Source organism: Centruroides sculpturatus, unplaced genomic scaffold (genome assembly GCF_000671375.1).
Source record: "Centruroides sculpturatus isolate CEXI.00-Female unplaced genomic scaffold, Cexi_2.0 scaffold68, whole genome shotgun sequence".
NCBI lineage: Eukaryota > Metazoa > Arthropoda > Arachnida > Scorpiones > Buthidae > Centruroides > Centruroides sculpturatus.
Genome location: NW_019384331.1, coordinates 996,101 through 1,013,611, shown reverse-complemented (window position 1 = coordinate 1,013,611; position 17,511 = coordinate 996,101). Strand labels below are relative to the sequence as shown.

Sequence of the window (17,511 nt, the reverse complement as noted above, 5' to 3'; positions counted from 1 at the left end):
GTCTATACAATTTTTTTTAACTGTAAGACATTTACTCGAAATGACAATGTCAAAAATCACTTGGATCGGTTTTTTGTAAGCAACGATCAAAACTTTTATGAATGTGAAATCGTGCTACTACCAGAAACGATGACAACAGGTATTTGACCAAAATGGTCAACTTATAATTCAATAAAATATTTATTTATTATAAGAATATTGCGTTTTTTTCCACGGAAAAAAATGAACTTAGTTTCCGAACAACCAAATATATTTATCACTAAAAAGTTTGCATATATCAAATATTTTAATCGTCTTTATCAAATATAGCAAGTCCTCACTTTGTTTCGTTATAACGTCGTCGATAAACGATATAAGTGCACTTGCGACCATTTACAATTATCGTTGCTGAATTTTCTTTTTAAACTTGCGCGGCATCCAGATTTGTTGCTTATCGAGCGTTTGATCAGACCAATTGGGACAATTTTATTTTCCTGTTTTGTGTATGCGACCGGGACATTGCAGCAACAGTTGTCAGAGATTTGCAGCCGGAGATTTCGACCAGAGGTGCTGGCAGCGCAGGAAACTTCTGGTTGCTGCCAGTGTGCTGAAAGCAAACTGCAAGCGTCTTTTTCGGTGCTCGATAGCCAGCAAACAAGATGGCAGCCATCTTGAGACTCTTAAAAGCTCTATTTTGCATTGACGATTTTGAATTTAATTTATTTGTTGATGGATGTACTCTGAATAAATTATTCTCTACTAGCCTAATCTTATTTTAATAAACTAGTATATTTACGTAAGACATTATATAATTTGTTTTAGTTGTTAAAGTGTAATCTTAGGATTGATTTAGTTATTTATAAATCTTGCGAAAATTAAAACTACATCCTTCTTTCTCTTTTCGAAATATTCATTTTAAATTAAGCTGTTCTCATTAAATAAGTTCAAAAACAATTTAACGTAACGTGGAAGTTCACATCATTCGCAATTTTTCTTGTTTTTCTTTCCCGATATACCCGGCAGTCATCGTTTGTGTTCATGAGAAAAGCCAGCAGTTGCGTCAGTTCTGTCAGCATCTCATCGGATTGACAATGAGATTTTGAATACGCCCAATCGTACTTGTTTCACTTACATACATTACTTAAGTTTTTGTTTCAAAAACCTACCATTGTGTACATGGCCGAACCCATTATGGACATAATTAAAAATAAAGTTCTTCTTAGTGTCCACAAGGTGAACAAAAATATAAAACAAAAAATAATAATAAAAACTAAACTATGACCAGACGTAATGTGAGGATCGTAAAAGCGCGTCGAAATTTCGACTAATTTAGAAAAGGACCGAAATGCATCTATAGTAACAGAATAAAGTGAAATCATTGGCTAAAGCTGTGTGATAGTCTACCGCCAATATTAAAATTTACATTTTAAGTGCGGATTTACAAAGACTTTACAATATATATATAACAGCAGTCATAAGAAATTTAATTAATAATTATGAAAAGTCCTAAGTCGGAGAGTTTCGAAGATCGAATCGGGTCAAGAGGGTGTGTTGGTGACAGAACCCAGACGGGAAGAAAACTTTCTTACTTATTGTAAAATAAACGCGACGCGATGATAAACGGTAGGGGGGAATGTCGACAGAGATAGAGAGAACTTTGTCGAGATGCTCGCGAACAAGTGTCAGGTCGAAACAATCGAGAAAAGTGGGTTTAATGACTAAAGGGGTATCTGTTAAGCCAGAACGCGTTAGGGGATAAATGGCCACAAGAACATCTGGTAGACCGTTTAGGTTCAAAGATGTCAGAGAAAAGGGCCATAACGGGGTAAAATACGAGCGCGGACTTTAAAAGCTCCGTTATCACCTCTCCGACCTTTTCCCGACCCGGATCGGTCTCGGGTTTCGCCTAGAGACAAAAGAATGACCAATCGGGGTAAGGGAGAAAGTGAACGAGACCAATCAAAAGGGTGATATTCGGGGACAATCCTATAAAACTCCTGAATCTCAAGGACAACTAGTCTATTCTTCTCCGGACAAACGCCACCTCGCAGATCCAGGACCGTCGTCCGCCAGCGGATCACTCCCGTCCCAGCATCACCTCTAGTGCAACAGACACTTCGCCACCCAAGCCCCGAGGCTCGCATCTTCGGATCACGGACTGCAGCCGACCATCATCATCAAGCCGATCTAGATCGCATTGTTTATTGGCATTATGTAAGCTAACTTTATGTCAAAAATAAACGGGTTTTTGTAAGACACTTGTCATCTTTGTCTCCTGCCGCCTCCACCCACATACGATTCGCCCCTAGGTTTTACTCACGCGCAATTAACTTATTGTCCCTAAAAGTCGGCAACCTTACAGTAACCATTTGATCCATTGTCGATGATTATACAAAAACATTGATAATTTTGAAGCCATCGCATAGTACTTCACAGGGCAACAGAATACACCACAGATTACTAAAGGCATAAGCGTGTGAAGACAGTGTATGCATGTATAGTACTATACCTGCAGACAGCTACCACCTGCAATTCTTGACTGTTTTTAATACAAACAAATATTTTCGGGTAGAAATGGACAAATCAAATTGACATTTCGGGAAATTTTTTCCGATTGGGACGAATATTTTTAATTCAACCCTGAAATTTCCTATGTAAATGTAAGCGTCATTGAATTGGTTGTTAGTAGATATGATAAACTTTTTAAAACTACTGTTATACCTAATAATATGGTCCAGTATTTGTCATACAGCTTAGAAAGTTCCTGTATCATTTCGTTGAAATATATATCCGTAACGAATCACAACATCAAATTACTTCATACACGAATTCAAATTTTCTTTAAACTAGATCAAATTAAAAATGTAACGAAGCATATATATATGCTTCGTTACATTGAATAAATATTGAACAAACTGTTCTTTATTTATTAAGACGATATTTTCTATTTTATCGAAATTATTTTTTAAAAGAGCATCTTGTACAGACCTTAAAATATTTTCTGATTTTTATGTAAACATTACAGAATTTTAAAATAATTCTGAAAATTTGGTACTCAACTACATTTTTATATCTTAAGGGTGTACGTTTTGACGTCAATAAACATTGTATGTGGAAATCTAGCTTTACAGAATAAGGAAATTAACGTAAACATTCATGTATTCAATCATAAAGGAATTGTAATTTATCTGGTCTGAATTGTCTTGAGTCAAGCAGAATCTATTAACAAATCCAACAAAAACAATTAGAAGAGTATATTTTTACATCATTTTTTCAGAATCCTGGTAATACATTCGGAATTGTTTTGCAAATCACGCTAAGTAGCGTGTTACGTGAATTAATTACACGATTCAGCAAGAGCTTAATATTAAGTATGTAGCATGACTGTTCTAATTAATTATTCATCGCTTTACGAAGTTATTCTTCATTGAGTTTTTTCTGTTTTGCACAGTAATCAAAGTAAAGTATAATTTTCTAATAAACTTAATTTTGTGAAATTGGTATTTGAATTATCTGTCAATTCCTTCTATAATTAAAAAAATTAATAAATGTAGGATTAAAAAACTACGCAAAAAATCGTAATAGGTGAGCCTTGCTACCAAATGCACTTGGAGTTCACTCACGATGACTCTTCTACAGCCAACATACGTAAAATATTAATTTGAAAAACACAAATTGTACAGAATATTTAAATACAACTCTCGGTGAAATTGTAAAAAAGAAAAAAACAAGTACCCAACGTTTCATATTTTGAGCTAAAAAGCACTAAATGAAACTTTCATTTGGTGAAAAAACAGTGATAACTCGAATTTCATAGCACTAATCGTTATTTTAATATCAAATCGATAAATGCAATAACCGAAGTTTCCCTGTATATAAAATTATACGATGGTGGTTTCAACTTCTGTCCGGAATTTCATTAACACCGATGCAAATGGGTTTTACCATAATCCCAATTTATGTTCCTTTCTCTAGGTACTCCCCCTGTATACGCTGATACTTCTGTCGTTTTGGCTGTCGTCTGAGCCATTGCAAGACGAACTCTTTGAAGTCAGAGACATCAGCTCCGAATGAATCTCGTTTCCCAACGCTTTCTTCAAATGACCAAACAGGTGATAATCACACGGTGACAGATCCGGACTAGATGCCATCGATCCAGAAATCCGAAGTTTGTTGATCGCATCCACCGTAGTGTTCTGATACCATCTAATCTATACCATCTAAAGACTAATCTGCAGTCATACCATTACCAAAACGATAGAAGTATCATAGTGTAGAGGAAAAGTAGAGTACCTAGAGGAAAAGTAGAGTACCTAGAGAAGAAACAAACATAAATTGAGATTACGGTAATATATAGTTCCATCGCCATTACTGAAATTCCAAACAAAAGTTTAACTGTCCTTGTATATATAAAAATGCATTACTCGTATTCTTTTTATTTTTATTCTAAAAACGTATTTTATTTCATTTAAATAATTTTGCGAAATCATTTAAATGTTTTATGAGTTATTTTAAATGTTAAAACTTCTTCCCGTTATTATTACACTTATAACGGGTTATATTATCCATTACTTCCTATTAAAAATTATATTTAAATCACGTTGTTTAAAATTTATTATGACTAGATATGTATTCATTGATATTATAATTTCGTAATGGCAAAGTTTATGAATATTTTCATTTACTCACTTATCAGTTATAATGAAAAAACCAAAATACGAAAAATAAATTAGAGAATTAGGAGTGCCAAATTTCAGTATTACTGTTACAGTTACTAATTACGGATAGGAGATACAGCTATGAAATGATTCCATTTTTAAATACTGTATAGGAACTTTCCAAGCTATGTAACCAATATATGATATCATTAGGTATAGCATTTAGTAGTATACCAACAGTGATTTAAAACAGTTTATTAAATCGTGTAACTTCTCGCGGTTAGGATATAACCTCCAATTACATTTACATAAGAAATTTCCGAGCTGTATTAAAAATTTTTAATGATAATTCTAAAGAGTATACATCGTTGAATAATATGTGAATAGCAATTTAAAGCACGAAAGTTTATCAAATCGCCGTAACTGGTTAACTGGGCGAGAGTCGTTTTTACGTAGTAATGCTTATATTTATATAGGAATTTTCCGAACTCTGAAGAAATCTTTGATATAGGAAAAATCACTCTGCATATGAGGAGGGAAATAACGCTCAGATTATCTCATTAATATAATAGTAGTAATGAAAATTTATTTACGATAAAAATATAAATTTTCCGAACTGTGTGACAAATCTCTGACGGCAGCTACAATTTAATTGTGTATATCATTCAGTAGATAGTAGGTCTCTATGAGGAGAAGTTTAGAATACAATCAGTCTGATAACTCGTCACTGTTACGGAAATATGTCTGAGACACTTAGGATATACAGCATTATGTATATCCCAAGTTTAATTTATTAGGAATGCTTTCAGCCTATTTAAATGTAAGGAATGTAACCACCGGTATTAAACTGTACTAGACTGTTCCATCTATCGTAATTAATGTTATGAAATTTTATACTTGTTATGCTATGCTATTTGATACCAACAGTAAAAGTATTTAAAATGAAGCCGTCTATCGTTCACAAAGTTATTTATAAATCTAATTTAAATTATTTTAATGTGATACCCTTTTTTTTCCTAATTTCTTTTGTCCTAAATTCATCAAAATTTTATACTTTTCCCCCCCCTTCTTTGATTTAGAGAAAATGCAACTGTCTATTACTGTGAATCTTAAATATACAATTTACAAATTATATGCATACAGGCTTATAATTTGTAAGTTTAGGTAGATTTATGGCTTAATACAATTAAAGAAAACATTTATGCTATAATAACTATAAGGACTAACTTCATACGGTTATTTTAATATGGATTCGGTTTATTATAATTAAAATTTGAACAAACATATATTTTAAATAAATTAATGCATGCAAATTCACTTAAATTCTATAGTTCTTAAATTAGCCATCTGCAAAAATATGCTTAATTTTTTAAAATAATGTTTACAATAGCATTATTTTCTTTTAATTCTAAATTTGGAAATGGAGAATTCACAGGAAAAAATAATTAAATTTCTAAGCTAATAATTATCATCATCAACTATTATACTCTGAAAATAAAAAGTCTATAGTAATAATAATATTATATTAAAATAAATAATAGTAAAATTATTTTCAAAAAATAAGTCATCTTAAAAATAATAATTATTGCAAAAATATTGTTTACTGCAGATTCTCATGTTATGATTCAGATTAAAGTTAAAAATCTAATATCTGGAATATTTCAATTATCTAAATGCAATTGCAATATTATAGAAAAATAAATTTACATTTGTAACTCAAATAACTAAATCATAATTATCAACTTTTATAATTATATTAGCTACTTAAATTATAGACAAAAATAATCATTTTAACTAAAGTTTTTGCCAACAATTTTAATGAATTCTATTATAACAATCATCATCACAAGTTTTTTTATTCATTTATAAAAGATTCTTCCTTATAATTGCCTATTACTGTCAATTATTATATACTGTACAAAAGAGGAAACATTATTTATATGTAATCATCTGGGATATTTTAAAAATAAAACATAAAATTCATATAAAAACTAATCGGTTTGTATTCAAATCTTAAACATGATAGAAGTATAATAGCCTTATGAGTCATTCTATCACTGGCCGAAGGCCACGGCAGCAAAGGTGATCTGTTGCTTGAAGAGGCTTAATTTGAGTCCTTATGAATTTATTGTTACTTTTATTATTAATAATAATAAAAAATAACAATAAATTATTAAAATATCTTAACTAGATATGTTGGATCTCATTCTTTAATACTATTCCTCATATGATGGCTTTGATCAATTTGCCATCAGATGAGGAAGCCTTAATGAGCATGAAATATTACCCTTAAAAAAGTACTGTACTGTACATCAATTATTGTTGTTACTACAATTTTAGGAGTTTATCTGTAATATATAAAACATTTAAAAATTCAGTATATGTAAAGAATTTATTTTTTAAAGACATAAAAGTAATTAAAAAATTCATCTATATATATAACAAACATTCCAAAATTTCTAATATATTATAAATATTAACAATTATTAAATATCATAGATAAATGTATTTATTTTTCTTCCCCACTGAATTTTAAGCATATATAATTATAAAATTTTACAATTGTGTTTACAATCAGGCCCACATAGAGGAAATCCTGCAGGTCATTTAATCAAGTTTCCAGATACAGAAAAATCTCAAAATTTAGTATTTTTTTTTTTTACACAAAATAAAACACACACACACACACACACACACACAGTCTGAAGTGATATAAATTGAAATACTTTTTATAAATAGTGAAAAAGTTTTTATTTTATTTATACATTAAGGTTTGTAGAGAGAGCCAAACGCCTATATTTACAAAGTGTCCTCGCATCCCACAGTCACTGTTTATAACACATATATCACATAAGTTATTTTATTGTGTAATATTATAGCTTTCGGAAAAGGCTCCATATCCGCCAAGTCTCTCGGATCACCATTTATGTATTATAAATTGGGCCTCTTTCACTTCCTATTTATTATACAGTGAAAATATTCTACAAATTAAAAATATGCAAAGATATTTGTGTATTTTTAATTTATTGTATGTACTTTTATGTATAATGTTCAAGTTATGAATAAGAGGAATATTCAATGTAGATTTTATAAATGAATTTTACATTTTAATTTGAAATTTCCTGGTTAAGTATGTCAATAATGTTTCCTCTTTCATAGAATTAGTCATTAGTTGTTAATAGAAGAATAAATTATTCAATACTTTATTACATTTAGAAAGCGTGAGTGATATTAAACCTGATATACGAACAAAACTGACAAGTCATTAAAAATATATAAATAAAAAAAGTCGAATTCGGGTCAATACAAATTAACTACAATATGTTACCATGTTATTACTATGACAACACGTTATAAACAAACCATCATCTAACAATCGATCTTATAGGATAAAATTCAAATTTAAAAAAATTGCACGAAGATTATTAACGAGCGAAACCTTTTTTAAAAATTTTTTCTAAATAAAGTATTTATATACCTGACCCTATTATTCCATTAACCTGTAATAGAACACCGGTTTCTTTTTTGTCCTATGCGCTTGACGACATGTCAACGTTCTGAATAGCCGACGGAAGAAACCGTTCATAAACGTTGTTATTATTATTATTACTGTATTTTTTTTTAAGTTTTTTTTATATTTTAAATATTAAAATAGTTTTGATGTATATTTATATCGATTTTTTAAATCGGATAAATATTTTATGTATATAATTATCTTTTATGCAAATTTTAACGTATGATAAATTTTAATTACCTAGCGTTTTTTCCCCCGGGAGTTAAATATTTTAATTATTTATTTGCTTCCAGATATAATTTATAATTATCTGATCGTTTAAATAAATAAATAATTCAAAAGTTATTGCGCAATAAAGATAACGTTAGAATGCGTTATTTATACGGTGTTTTTTTTTTCTTCTTCTTTTTAACTCTTTCCGCCCTGTGGGCACTAAGAGGGCCTCTTTTTAGCAAGCCCATAATGGGGCGGCCGGGTTGATGACGAACGGGGCCCGACATATCCGGACGGACATCCCCACGAAAATTTCCTGGGGATTTATCGACCCGTCCGGATTCAAAGCAGGGTCCCCCAGAGCGGTAGGCTGACATCCGGCCGTCTAATACGATGTGTATTACGCGTAGAATGATTTAATTAGTGAAACAATACTTCAGTTAAACTAGTCAATTAGAATACTTTTAATCAAATTCCTAGATATTATTATTATTTTTGTTTAATCTGATTTTGATTTTCAAGGAATCTAATCTGTACTCGAACCCGGGTCCTTCACAGCGGTAGAAAGATGTCTTATTTATTCATCTATCTTTCTATCTATACATTTTAAAAATCTTTCTACTTTGGGAACTAAGAAGGTCTTTTTAACAATTTTACATGCCCACGATGGGGACAGAACCTGTCATATCCGAATGTCCTCCAAGAAATTCCTGAAATTCTTTTCGACCTATCCGGATTACATTCCAGGCTCCCACAGCTGTAGGCTGTAATTTGAACCCCTTGACCAACCGGCCGTCTTTCCGGTTACAGTATAAATAATTTATATGTATATATTGATTTTATGTAAATAAGGAAGATTTATACAGCTGTATTGATTTTAATGTTCTTCAAAACAATCCCTGATTTATTTTACATTCTAACATTGACAGACTAAAAATCGGGTCGTCGAACAAATAAACTAATGACGAAAGTTAAATTAATTGTTTCATCGAATAAATCTAGCTTGTAATTTTAAAATGCCGGCCTATCGCACTGAAGAAACTCAAACCCGAGTTTCTTCAGTGCGGTAATGATTTGGCTAAAAAGTTATAAGGGTGAGTTAACCCGAATATATCGGACCTGTTCAAAGCCACGCAACTACTTTTCATTGCCCAGGCCCATAATGAAAAGTGGTAGAGTGTAAAGGCCTTCTTAATACACACAGAGTGCCGGCCTGTTGGTCCCAGTTGTTAAGGCGTTGCTCTGGGATCCGGGATTATATCAAGGCGGTTGAAAAAAACCCAGTAATTTTGCTGGATGGTCTGTTCCAGATATGTCGGGCTCTGTCCTCATCTCCTTGTAAGCTTGGCTAAACTCACAATGGGCTTGGAAAAAGAGTGAAGAGTCCAAAAATACATATACACAGAGTGGAAAGAATTAAAATTAAAAAAAATAATATGATTAAACTTTATTATTTCTAGACTATTGTTTTCTCAATTTAACCAAATAAAATCCGATTTATGCAAATACTCGAGTTTCCTTAGTTACATTAAAACACATTCTCACGCAAGTCAGGAAAATATTGCATAAATGGTATTTTCGTGACTTGATGTGAATATCCATTGTTTGTTTTACTGTAAACGTTAAAAAGTAATATAATTTTAATATTGGAAGAGAAATAATTTAACTGTAAATATAATTACTGTATTAATGTTTTGATTAATTAATTAATTTTGATTATTAATCATTTAAGTAATTATTTTCCTCTCTGACGGCACTAAGTGGGCCTGTTTTAGCAAACTAATTTTAGGTTCACAATTAGGCAGCCGGGTGGTAATAAGCGGGATAATCCTGAAAAATTCTTGGGGTTTTTCAGTCGTATTCGTTAGGATTCGGGTCCTCCAGAGCGATAGGCTGACACCTTAACTGTTTGGCCATCCATCTTCAATTATTAATGTTAGGCCAGATGGCCGAGAGGTCAAGGTGCAGCCTGCCGCTAAGAGGAAGCAGGAATAGCAATCGAACCGATCAGGTTAAAAAAATTTCAGGGATTTTTCAGACGGTGGTCCGTCCGGATATGTCGGGTCCCGTCTCTCCCTGCCCATCCACTCCATTATGGGCCTGGCCAAACTCATAATAGGGATGCTAAAAGAGGCCCTCTTAGTGCCCATAAGGCGGAAAAAGTTTAAAAAATTATATTATTANTTTTTTGTAAGCAACGATCAAAACTTTTATGAATGTGAAATCGTGCTACTACCAGAAACGATGACAACAGGTATTTGACCAAAATGGTCAACTTATAATTCAATAAAATATTTATTTATTATAAGAATATTGCGTTTTTTTCCACGGAAAAAAATGAACTTAGTTTCCGAACAACCAAATATATTTATCACTAAAAAGTTTGCATATATCAAATATTTTAATCGTCTTTATCAAATATAGCAAGTCCTCACTTTGTTTCGTTATAACGTCGTCGATAAACGATATAAGTGCACTTGCGACCATTTACAATTATCGTTGCTGAATTTTCTTTTTAAACTTGCGCGGCATCCAGATTTGTTGCTTATCGAGCGTTTGATCAGACCAATTGGGACAATTTTATTTTCCTGTTTTGTGTATGCGACCGGGACATTGCAGCAACAGTTGTCAGAGATTTGCAGCCGGAGATTTCGACCAGAGGTGCTGGCAGCGCAGGAAACTTCTGGTTGCTGCCAGTGTGCTGAAAGCAAACTGCAAGCGTCTTTTTCGGTGCTCGATAGCCAGCAAACAAGATGGCAGCCATCTTGAGACTCTTAAAAGCTCTATTTTGCATTGACGATTTTGAATTTAATTTATTTGTTGATGGATGTACTCTGAATAAATTATTCTCTACTAGCCTAATCTTATTTTAATAAACTAGTATATTTACGTAAGACATTATATAATTTGTTTTAGTTGTTAAAGTGTAATCTTAGGATTGATTTAGTTATTTATAAATCTTGCGAAAATTAAAACTACATCCTTCTTTCTCTTTTCGAAATATTCATTTTAAATTAAGCTGTTCTCATTAAATAAGTTCAAAAACAATTTAACGTAACGTGGAAGTTCACATCATTCGCAATTTTTCTTGTTTTTCTTTCCCGATATACCCGGCAGTCATCGTTTGTGTTCATGAGAAAAGCCAGCAGTTGCGTCAGTTCTGTCAGCATCTCATCGGATTGACAATGAGATTTTGAATACGCCCAATCGTACTTGTTTCACTTACATACATTACTTAAGTTTTTGTTTCAAAAACCTACCATTGTGTACATGGCCGAACCCATTATGGACATAATTAAAAATAAAGTTCTTCTTAAGTGTCCACAAGGTGAACAAAAATATAAAACAAAAAATAATAATAAAAGCTAAACTATGACCAGGCGTAATGTGAGGATCGTAAAAGCGCGTCGAAATTTCGACTAATTATGAAAAGGACCGAAATGCATCTATAGTAACAGAATAAAGTGAAATCATTGGCTAAAGCTGTGTGATAGTCTACCGCCAATATTAAAATTTACATTTTAAGTGCGGATTTACAAAGACTTTACAATATATATATAACAGCAGTCATAAGAAATTTAATTAATAATTATGAAAAGTCCTAAGTCGGAGAGTTTCGAAGATCGAATCGGGTCAAGAGGGTGTGTTGGTGACAGAACCCAGACGGGAAGAAAACTTTCTTACTTATTGTAAAATAAACGCGACGCGATGATAAACGGTAGGGGGGAATGTCGACAGAGATAGAGAGAACTTTGTCGAGATGCTCGCGAACAAGTGTCAGGTCGAAACAATCGAGAAAAGTGGGTTTAATGACTAAAGGGGTATCTGTTAAGCCAGAACGCGTTAGGGGATAAATGGCCACAAGAACATCTGGTAGACCGTTTAGGTTCAAAGATGTCAGAGAAAAGGGCCATAACGGGGTAAAATACGAGCGCGGACTTTAAAAGCTCCGTTATCACCTCTCCGACCTTTTCCCGACCCGGATCGGTCTCGGGTTTCGCCTAGAGACAAAAGAATGACCAATCGGGGTAAGGGAGAAAGTGAACGAGACCAATCAAAAGGGTGATATTCGGGGACAATCCTATAAAACTCCTGAATCTCAAGGACAACTAGTCTATTCTTCTCCGGACAAACGCCACCTCGCAGATCCAGGACCGTCGTCCGCCAGCGGATCACTCCCGTCCCAGCATCACCTCTAGTGCAACAGACACTTCGCCACCCAAGCCCCGAGGCTCGCATCTTCGGATCACGGACTGCAGCCGACCATCATCATCAAGCCGATCTAGATCGCATTGTTTATTGGCATTATGTAAGCTAACTTTATGTCAAAAATAAACGGGTTTTTGTAAGACACTTGTCATCTTTGTCTCCTGCCGCCTCCACCCACATACGATTCGCCCCTAGGTTTTACTCACGCGCAATTAACTTATTGTCCCTAAAAGTCGGCAACCTTACAGTAACCATTTGATCCATTGTCGATGATTATACAAAAACATTGATAATTTTGAAGCCATCGCATAGTACTTCACAGGGCAACAGAATACACCACAGATTACTAAAGGCATAAGCGTGTGAAGACAGTGTATGCATGTATAGTACTATACCTGCAGACAGCTACCACCTGCAATTCTTGACTGTTTTTAATACAAACAAATATTTTCGGGTAGAAATGGACAAATCAAATTGACATTTCGGGAAATTTTTTCCGATTGGGACGAATATTTTTAATTCAACCCTGAAATTTCCTATGTAAATGTAAGCGTCATTGAATTGGTTGTTAGTAGATATGATAAACTTTTTAAAACTACTGTTATACCTAATAATATGGTCCAGTATTTGTCATACAGCTTAGAAAGTTCCTGTATCATTTCGTTGAAATATATATCCGTAACGAATCACAACATCAAATTACTTCATACACGAATTCAAATTTTCTTTAAACTAGATCAAATTAAAAATGTAACGAAGCATATATATATGCTTCGTTACATTGAATAAATATTGAACAAACTGTTCTTTATTTATTAAGACGATATTTTCTATTTTATCGAAATTATTTTTTAAAAGAGCATCTTGTACAGACCTTAAAATATTTTCTGATTTTTATGTAAACATTACAGAATTTTAAAATAATTCTGAAAATTTGGTACTCAACTACATTTTTATATCTTAAGGGTGTACGTTTTGACGTCAATAAACATTGTATGTGGAAATCTAGCTTTACAGAATAAGGAAATTAACGTAAACATTCATGTATTCAATCATAAAGGAATTGTAATTTATCTGGTCTGAATTGTCTTGAGTCAAGCAGAATCTATTAACAAATCCAACAAAAACAATTAGAAGAGTATATTTTTACATCATTTTTTCAGAATCCTGGTAATACATTCGGAATTGTTTTGCAAATCACGCTAAGTAGCGTGTTACGTGAATTAATTACACGATTCAGCAAGAGCTTAATATTAAGTATGTAGCATGACTGTTCTAATTAATTATTCATCGCTTTACGAAGTTATTCTTCATTGAGTTTTTTCTGTTTTGCACAGTAATCAAAGTAAAGTATAATTTTCTAATAAACTTAATTTTGTGAAATTGGTATTTGAATTATCTGTCAATTCCTTCTATAATTAAAAAAATTAATAAATGTAGGATTAAAAAACTACGCAAAAAATCGTAATAGGTGAGCCTTGCTACCAAATGCACTTGGAGTTCACTCACGATGACTCTTCTACAGCCAACATACGTAAAATATTAATTTGAAAAACACAAATTGTACAGAATATTTAAATACAACTCTCGGTGAAATTGTAAAAAAGAAAAAAACAAGTACCCAACGTTTCATATTTTGAGCTAAAAAGCACTAAATGAAACTTTCATTTGGTGAAAAAACAGTGATAACTCGAATTTCATAGCACTAATCGTTATTTTAATATCAAATCGATAAATGCAATAACCGAAGTTTCCCTGTATATAAAATTATACGATGGTGGTTTCAACTTCTGTCCGGAATTTCATTAACACCGATGCAAATGGGTTTTACCATAATCCCAATTTATGTTCCTTTCTCTAGGTACTCCCCCTGTATACGCTGATACTTCTGTCGTTTTGGCTGTCGTCTGAGCCATTGCAAGACGAACTCTTTGAAGTCAGAGACATCAGCTCCGAATGAATCTCGTTTCCCAACGCTTTCTTCAAATGACCAAACAGGTGATAATCACACGGTGACAGATCCGGACTAGATGCCATCGATCCAGAAATCCGAAGTTTGTTGATCGCATCCACCGTAGTGTTCTGATACCATCTAATCTATACCATCTAAAGACTAATCTGCAGTCATACCATTACCAAAACGATAGAAGTATCATAGTGTAGAGGAAAAGTAGAGTACCTAGAGGAAAAGTAGAGTACCTAGAGAAGAAACAAACATAAATTGAGATTACGGTAATATATAGTTCCATCGCCATTACTGAAATTCCAAACAAAAGTTTAACTGCCCTTGTATATATAAAAATGCATTACTCGTATTCTTTTTATTTTTATTCTAAAAACGTATTTTATTTCATTTAAATAATTTTGCGAAATCATTTAAATGTTTTATGAGTTATTTTAAATGTTAAAACTTCTTCCCGTTATTATTACACTTATAACGGGTTATATTATCCATTACTTCCTATTAAAAATTATATTTAAATCACGTTGTTTAAAATTTATTATGACTAGATATGTATTCATTGATATTATAATTTCGTAATGGCAAAGTTTATGAATATTTTCATTTACTCGCTTATCAGTTATAATGAAAAAACCAAAATACGAAAAATAAATTAGAGAATTAGGAGTGCCAAATTTCAGTATTACTGTTACAGTTACTAATTACGGATAGGAGATACAGCTATGAAATGATTCCATTTTTAAATACTGTATAGGAACTTTCCAAGCTATGTAACCAATATATGATATCATTAGGTATAGCATTTAGTAGTATACCAACAGTGATTTAAAACAGTTTATTAAATCGTGTAACTTCTCGCGGTTAGGATATAACCTCCAATTACATTTACATAAGAAATTTCCGAGCTGTATTAAAAATTTTTAATGATAATTCTAAAGAGTATACATCGTTGAATAATATGTGAATAGCAATTTAAAGCACGAAAGTTTATCAAATCGCCGTAACTGGTTAACTGGGCGAGAGTCGTTTTTACGTAGTAATGCTTATATTTATATAGGAATTTTCCGAACTCTGAAGAAATCTTTGATATAGGAAAAATCACTCTGCATATGAGGAGGGAAATAACGCTCAGATTATCTCATTAATATAATAGTAGTAATGAAAATTTATTTACGATAAAAATATAAATTTTCCGAACTGTGTGACAAATCTCTGACGGCAGCTACAATTTAATTGTGTATATCATTCAGTAGATAGTAGGTCTCTATGAGGAGAAGTTTAGAATACAATCAGTCTGATAACTCGTCACTGTTACGGAAATATGTCTGAGACACTTAGGATATACAGCATTATGTATATCCCAAGTTTAATTTATTAGGAATGCTTTCAGCCTATTTAAATGTAAGGAATGTAACCACCGGTATTAAACTGTACTAGACTGTTCCATCTATCGTAATTAATGTTATGAAATTTTATACTTGTTATGCTATGCTATTTGATACCAACAGTAAAAGTATTTAAAATGAAGCCGTCTATCGTTCACAAAGTTATTTATAAATCTAATTTAAATTATTTTAATGTGATACCCTTTTTTTTCCTAATTTCTTTTGTCCTAAATTCATCAAAATTTTATACTTTTTCCCCCCTTCTTTGATTTAGAGAAAATGCAACTGTCTATTACTGTGAATCTTAAATATACAATTTACAAATTATATGCATACAGGCTTATAATTTGTAAGTTTAGGTAGATTTATGGCTTAATACAATTAAAGAAAACATTTATGCTATAATAACTATAAGGACTAACTTCATACGGTTATTTTAATATGGATTCGGTTTATTATAATTAAAATTTGAACAAACATATATTTTAAATAAATTAATGCATGCAAATTCACTTAAATTCTATAGTTCTTAAATTAGCCATCTGCAAAAATATGCTTAATTTTTTAAAATAATGTTTACAATAGCATTATTTTCTTTTAATTCTAAATTTGGAAATGGAGAATTCACAGGAAAAAATAATTAAATTTCTAAGCTAATAATTATCATCATCAACTATTATACTCTGAAAATAAAAAGTCTATAGTAATAATAATATTATATTAAAATAAATAATAGTAAAATTATTTTCAAAAAATAAGTCATCTTAAAAATAATAATTATTGCAAAAATATTGTTTACTGCAGATTCTCATGTTATGATTCAGATTAAAGTTAAAAATCTAATATCTGGAATATTTCAATTATCTAAATGCAATTGCAATATTATAGAAAAATAAATTTACATTTGTAACTCAAATAACTAAATCATAATTATCAACTTTTATAATTATATTAGCTACTTAAATTATAGACAAAAATAATCATTTTAACTAAAGTTTTTGCCAACAATTTTAATGAATTCTATTATAACAATCATCATCACAAGTTTTTTTATTCATTTATAAAAGATTCTTCCTTATAATTGCCTATTACTGTCAATTATTATATACTGTACAAAAGAGGAAACATTATTTATATGTAATCATCTGGGATATTTTAAAAATAAAACATAAAATTCATATAAAAACTAATCGGTTTGTATTCAAATCTTAAACATGATAGAAGTATAATAGCCTTATGAGTCATTCTATCACTGGCCGAAGGCCACGGCAGCAAAGGTGATCTGTTGCTTGAAGAGGCTTAATTTGAGTCCTTATGAATTTATTGTTACTTTTATTATTAATAATAATAAAAAATAACAATAAATTATTAAAATATCTTAACTAGATATGTTGGATCTCATTCTTTAATACTATTCCTCATATGATGGCTTTGATCAATTTGCCATCAGATGAGGAAGCCTTAATGAGCATGAAATATTACCCTTAAAAAAGTACTGTACTGTACATCAATTATTGTTGTTACTACAATTTTAGGAGTTTATCTGTAATATATAAAACATTTAAAAATTCAGTATATGTAAAGAATTTA

At 31.5% G+C, this 17,511-nt stretch overlaps 1 protein-coding gene across 8 annotated transcripts in view; it reads right to left on the bottom strand.

Annotated features, from left to right (window-relative positions):
• LOC111630117 overlaps positions 1-17,511 on the bottom strand; it is a 42,229-nt gene that overhangs the window by 23,520 nt on the left and 1,198 nt on the right. The window contains exons 1-2 of one of the 8 annotated variants that reach the window (XM_023374144.1): positions 8,121-8,195; positions 6,925-6,985 (exon numbers count right to left, since the gene is read on the bottom strand). The exons of 2 other annotated variants lie outside the window; for them this stretch is intronic. The gene's annotated coding sequence lies outside the window, so the exon portion shown is untranslated. Of the gene's footprint in view, positions 1-6,924; positions 6,986-7,847; positions 7,959-8,120; positions 8,238-17,403; positions 17,465-17,511 lie in introns of those variants that run through there. 5 more of the 8 variants (XM_023374167.1, XM_023374176.1, XM_023374159.1 and 2 more) reach the window with 5 other exon arrangements.